This window comes from Protopterus annectens, chromosome 7.part1, assembly GCF_019279795.1.
Source record: "Protopterus annectens isolate FY-2018-M chromosome 7.part1, PAN1.0, whole genome shotgun sequence".
NCBI classification, from domain to species: domain Eukaryota; kingdom Metazoa; phylum Chordata; order Ceratodontiformes; family Protopteridae; genus Protopterus; species Protopterus annectens.
In genome coordinates, this window is record NC_056740.1 from 347,315,768 (window position 1) to 347,322,601 (window position 6,834).

Here is a 6,834-nt window from a genome sequence, read left to right on the forward strand (position 1 = left end):
TATATAGTGCATGCATCATATCTGTACATGGTCAAGGCCTTTTACATATTTGTCTATGTAGGCATTACAACAGGTTTGTAAAAAAAATTCTTATGTTGTGCAGTGGATGGCTAACAGGTTGTCTCACATAATCAATGTGATTAGAGTCACAGGTGTCATTTCTGAAAGCAAAAACAGTTGCCAGTGGTATACCACAGGGCTCGGAATTGGGTTGTCTATTATTTGACATCTATTTCTTAGATAATCAAGCCAACATTCCTGTCATGTGGTTATCTAAGTTTGCAGAAGACTATAAATCTGGTGCTGTTATTCACTCTTCTGACTTACAGTTACTCCAGAATGGATCAGTTAATGTTAACAACTGGTACAAGGAAAAATGGTCTCAAATTAAATATGAAAAGATGTAGCAAAGTTCATTTTAGTAAATAAAACATTTTTCCATACTATATGGGTGACACATCCCCTCCATTTAGAGACATTTGTAAGGGATAAAAGCACTCTTCTTGATAATTCCTTATCTTTTGATGATCATTCCTACACATGAGTTCAGAAAACCTTCTAATTTTCAAAGGCATTGTCTCTAAATCCAAAGAGGTCTTAATTCTTCTTTACTGATATCTCATCAGACCCATTATTGAATATAATTCTCTTTTAAAATGTATTTGTCTAAACATATCACTTAACCTGACAGACCTCAGAGATTCCTAACTAAAAAACTTATTGACCTCAAAAATCTTAGTTATCAGAACAGAGGGACAATCCTCTCACTGTATTTAGTCTTTTATAGACTCTCTGAGGATCTATGTCCAGCTTTTTGAGTCATGAAAGATCTTACCCTATTTGTCCTCCTATAGAATAAGTAGTTCCTCAAATATGCAGTAAAAGGAACTAAACCTTCATTGACAGATGAATAAGGCAAATACGCATGATACAGGGATATCCTAATATATCTCCCACAGCTGGGTTCCTATCAGAAGAGTGAACGCTTAAATTAGCGAACGTCTTATATCAAACTTTAAAATGCAAAACCTGAAAATGTCAAAGGCATGGAACATGGACCATTGTTCGGACTTTGCTGATTTCTCAACTGTGGTGCGATCTTGGTGTTGGTATATTTAAGTTGGGGGTGTGGGGGGCGAAGCACCCACTTTATTTTGCCTGTATATTGTTTTTTTTTTTTTTTTTGGATCAGCAAATTTTTTCCCTGGGAAAAAAATTTGCTGATCTGTTCCTTCGACATTTAAGGTTTCGCGTTTTTAAGTTCGATAAAAGAGCATTCGCTATTTTTAGAGTTCGATCTTCTGATATAGACGCAACAGTTTACTATCAAAATGTGGAAAATCAAAACAGTTTTACACCTTTTGATTGAATTAGTTTTCTGAATCTGGTAATACAAAATTACCAAAATATTGGAAATTGTAACCACAAAATTGACATTCAAACACCGGAAGTCCCAATGTCAAAAGTCAGTGTTACCGGTTATGTTTTTGTGGGGGGGGGGCAAGCACCCCCATGTGGGGGGGCTGCACCCTCCATACCCCCTATATATTACAACTCCGTGATTGCACTACAGTGCGGAAAAGGGTAAATTTCCCAGTCCCCACTGTAGTGTGATCTGTTATCAGAATGTTGAATGCACATCAGTGAATGTACACTACCATTCACTTATGTGCATTCCAACAGTTTTCAGAACGGCATTACAGAAACTGGAAAAGACACATTCGACCATCCCAGTTTCACATAAGTGTCGTTCCACATTTTGATAGTAAATCATCTCCCACATATGGAACAAACTTCCTGCATATGTCAAACAAAGTAGCATCCTTGCCATCTTCAAAGTAAACCTAGATAATTGAATGGGCCACCCGAAATTCTCCAAATTCTGTCTTGTGTTGCCCTCCTAGAAGCTGGAGGGAACTTTTGGTTGTTGGTGTTGACTAGGCTTCTATTGTTCTTCAGACTGATTGCCTAATCCTTAGCTATGAACTTAGTTGGCAAGCCCAACAAAGTCAGATCTGCTCTCTAATTATCAGTGGTGAGCAAGTTACTAAGCCAAAGCAGAAGGATAAAGCTTAGTCTTTTGCATTTCAGTTTCACTCAACTTCCCAGACTTGCAGGCAGTCTTCTACTTAATATGCACAGATTATTTCTGCATTTACTACCAACTTTCATTTCACTACAGTTACTTTATCTAAAGCAAATTGCAGGCTCAGAGAAATTCCATCCTACAGGCAAGTAAAGTCTGATGTCCAGAATTCCTTCATGAATGTGACATATCTGTTGCTACACCTCAGTTGCACATTATTAATACCTATCTCTAGTATGGAAATATGCATGAGTTGTAAAAAGTCTCTAATAGTATACCACCCCTAAGTATGGACCCAGTACTCAACCTAATTAATCAGACGCACATGATCTAGTATCTCTGCTAACTAAAATCCTTGAAAAGGCAGCTTCTAAGAGGTTAAAGGTCCACAAGGAGACTTGTGGGTTACTCAAGGGCAAACAGCATTTCTTCATGTAGGTGCACAAAACTACAAATGCATTGCTGACCCCTTATTGACAGCATCTTCAGATCTGTGGGTGCTGGAAAACTAATTGGTACACTATTCATAGACTGGGTCCAAGATTTTTAATACTGTGAATCATTTCTTATTGGTTGATAGGTTATCTCTCTATGGACTAAGCCTATCTAAAATAATTTGGTTCTCCATTTGTTTACCAAACAGATGGTTTCAAGCAACTATATAGGACATCGAGTTGTGTCTTTACTCAGACAGCACTGGCATCTGGGCAGAAGATTATATACAAGTTATATGCAAAAGGTATCAGTAAAACTTTCAACAGTAACTGAATTCTGCTTTGGCAGAGTCTCAAACAACCTGGGGCTCAGTTATGTGCTACTTGATACTCCAAAATGCCTTTGTCTGAAAAAAATAGAACATCACAGAATCAGCTGGAAGTGAAATGGAAAATATGCAGATCCACAGGTACTTGGGCATCCAGCTTTATCCAGCACTGACCTTCGCCTATCATAGTCACAAAGCAGTAAGCAAAATTTACATTCATGCTCTCCATTTGTCATATGTAAAATACTTTTGTGACCCAGAAAAAATGCAATGGAATCTTTAAGGTTAGGCATACTACTCCCAGGCCTTAAATAGGCAATGCCAATGATTTCTTCTGCCTTTGCATGGATAGAATCTTTAAAGTTAGGCATACTATTCCCAGTCCCTAAATAGGCAATGCCAATGATTCCTTCTGCCTCTGCATGGACGGAATCTTTAAGGTTAGGCATACTACTCCCAGCCTTTAAATAGGCAATGCCAATGATTCCTCCTGCCTCTGCATGGATGGAATCTTTATGGTTAGGCATACTGCTCCCGGTTCTTAAATAGGCAATGCCAGTGATTACTCCTGCCTCTGCATGGACGGAATCTTTAAGGTTAGGCATACTACTCCCAGCCCTTAAATAGGCAATGCCAATGATTTCTTCTGCCTATGCATGGACAGAATCTTTAAGGTTCAGCATACTACTCCCAGCCCTTAAATAGCCAATGCGAATGATTCCTTCTGTCTCTGCATGTAATCTGCACAACTTACAATTTTCAGAAAACAAAATCTTGGATTTGTTATTGGGGAACCCCAAAGGAAGTACCATTTTCTTATTGCCAACAGAACTAATTAGCTGCTATCCACTTTTTTCCATTAGCACTAGTCTACAAGATTTTAAATGTTTTCTGCTGCTGGTGTGTACTTTGTATCATTGCATATAAACACAAAATAATCTGTGCATTTTACAGCTTTTCTACTGCTGGTTCCTACTTTGCATCATTGCAATTAAATTCAAAATAATGTCCACCTTCTGTGATCTCACTGGCAGTACCTACTTACTTTTTAACAGGCACTGCCCATAATATTTCTATTAATGGCATCATCATTTGGAGCTCCGTCCCTAGAATACTTAAACGTCATCTACATCAACTCTACATCGTCAAAAGGCTGAGTATAACTGCATTGGCAATATTAGGGAATTACATTCTGTATTGTATAGTTGATCTATTAGGTTTGCACTTTGCAAAGATCTAAATAACTCCACTGAAAGCAACAGTATTATATGTAACTCAGCTTTGACACTTTACCAGTTAAACTAATGTTGCATTTTCATTTAAATGTTCTGTAACTAGTCTGTGGCTAAAAAGTGGATAAAGAGGTCCATTTCACTGACCTGTAGGATAAATAAAATAAATATATCCAGTATATATATATATATATATATATATATATATATATATATATTTCCCCTTTAGAATCTCGAATTGCTGAAAGCTTGAAATTCATAAGCTTGAGACAAGAATCTCGAGTTTTCAGAAACTCGAAATTCTAAAGCAGACATAAAAGACATGCAAACATGTCTTTACAATGTTTTTGCAGGGGGGCTGCCCCCCTGCACCCCCCACTTAAATATACCAACTCTGAGATCGCACTGCAACGGGGATGAGGGAAATCTCCCATTCCGCCCTGTATACAGAAGCACACAATGGGAGAATTTCCATTCCTTCACTATAGTGCGGTCACGGAGATGATATATTTCAGCAGGGAGAGTGCAAGGGGAATTGGCCCCCTGCATACATATCAGTAAACTTCCTTTTTTTTTGTTGTCTCCCCTTCACAAGTTCGAGTTACTGAAACCCGAGATTCTGAGCTCGAGCTTCTGAATTTCGAGCTTTCAGTAACTCGAGCTTGTGAAGGGGAACTATATACATCACTAAATAGATATTTGACAGGAGCCTTTTTACAGTTATATGAATCACATGGCAGATCCTTTCCTCATGTATGCAAATGCTTAGTTACACAAGCCAAACTGCTCTAAGTCAACCTGCTAGTTAGTAAAAATAAACTAAATGCTTAGATGTAGTTTAGACTTTTTCTCCTAGAATTCTCCTAGGGAGATATTTAAGTTCATTACTTCATATCCCCACTCATTTGTGTAACTGCTGTGCATTACCCAAAGGCAGCAAAACATTGTCTGTTGCTTTAGTGAGTATAAAGTTAAATACAAAAAAAAAAAAAAAAACAGCTCAATGATCTGTAAAAGAAAAAAAAAACTTTTAAGTTAAGAGAAATATTTATCTGAAGCTGCTTCTCCTAGTGGTCTAACAAATCCCTTTCCTCTGCCAGTGAGGCTTCTGTAACAGTAATCTGTTGATCTTTAAGGTGGAGGACTTGGAAGTATAAAGTGAAGGGTGACCCCATAATGATGGCCATTGTCTCAAACTGTGCACCACAAAACTTTTGTTTTCCCCTGCACGTGTCTGGACATGTCTGGATTACACCATGAGTCTCTTGAAGAACCGTTAGCATCAGGTTCATGATGGAATACTTCCTAAACTTAATACACATACCTTTAGACAAGTATATGTCAGAAATCTGGATGATCTGCACATACTGCAATAGACATTATATTGTCTGTCTGTATGGGTAGCATTATGTGATTTTACACATACTAAGGCCACACTTAAACCATTGAAATATCTGAATTAAGTGTTTGTTTTTAAAATTGTAATGTTTAATATGTATTTGTTTGGTTATCTAAATATTTTGCATTTGTGTTCTTATTTATTATAGATCGGGTATGCCATATCAAGAAGAAAAAATAAACGGTAAGTTTAACAGCTCTGTAAATAAGTAGCTATTCAGTTATCTGGTACATCACTAGCATGTGAGCAGGGTTATTGGAAAATTGCATGTGCAACTTTTCTGCAATTTTCACAAATGTCATTTTGCTGTTCACACAAAATTCACAATTTCATAACAATGTATGACATTACATTTTCACCAAAACTGGAGAACTTATTTACATATTCAATTAAAACTGACACATGATAGCAATAGTTTAACAAAATGCTACAGTATATGGTGAGGAAAGACAGATAAGTAATTTTTCAAGTGAAAAAAAATTTCTTTTTTTTTTTTGGTGCTTGGCTTCATCGTTCAGGCTGTGTTAGAGCTTGATCACCTGATACTGAATTATAAGAGGCAATCAGAGAATGTTTCAATGATAAAATTAAGCAATAAGTGGGACAAGAGGTGAGAATGTTTTTATTCACATGGGTGAGGCAGTGACTACAATGTTCTATATAGCTGATTTTCATTTTTACTATTGGTTCATTCTATTTGTTAATTTAAATTACATGCTTGTTTAAAATGTTGAATATTTTCCATGTATTTGAATTCAGCGATTCTGTGTACGTTTAGGTGACCTAAATGAAGTCCTATCAAATATAATTGAAATACATTAACACCATTTCTATCTTTTGATGAAGATTGTGCCCCTATCACAGTTTTTTTTTTGTATTTTAGGTTCTTTGAAATTAGCAGGGTTTTAAAATTACATTTTACTGATAAATGTATTATGGGGAAGGAGACAACAGCTCACTGATTCTTTTATAAATTCATTTTCAGCACAACAGCCATAGGAATTAGGCTTCCTCTATAATTTGTTTGAAATGGAGTACCCAAATGAATGCTTAATAATTTTCTGTTGCTCTGCTTGTGATATTTAATTGTCTTGAAGAAGTACTCCGCAAAGCTCATACTGTGCTGCACTGACTGCACTGCTCTGAAGGAAAACTGAGGACTGAAAATATCAATACATGACAGCACATCTGTCTAGTAACCTTAGTGATTAATACAAGCTGCAGCATGTGATATAACAAACTGTTACAAGGTAGTGGAGTTATACACTGAAGCTTACAATTTTCCTGCAGTTTATGCAAAATATTTCCACAATATTTGATTAAAAAGTCTACAATTTTCTAGTGGCCCTGAACA

The 6,834-nt window shown here is 36.6% G+C and overlaps 1 protein-coding gene across 1 annotated transcript in view; it reads left to right on the forward strand.

Annotated features, from left to right (window-relative positions):
* Positions 1-6,834, forward strand: part of LOC122807584 (V-type proton ATPase subunit S1-like protein) — a 136,775-nt gene that overhangs the window by 8,435 nt on the left and 121,506 nt on the right. The window lies entirely within an intron of this gene.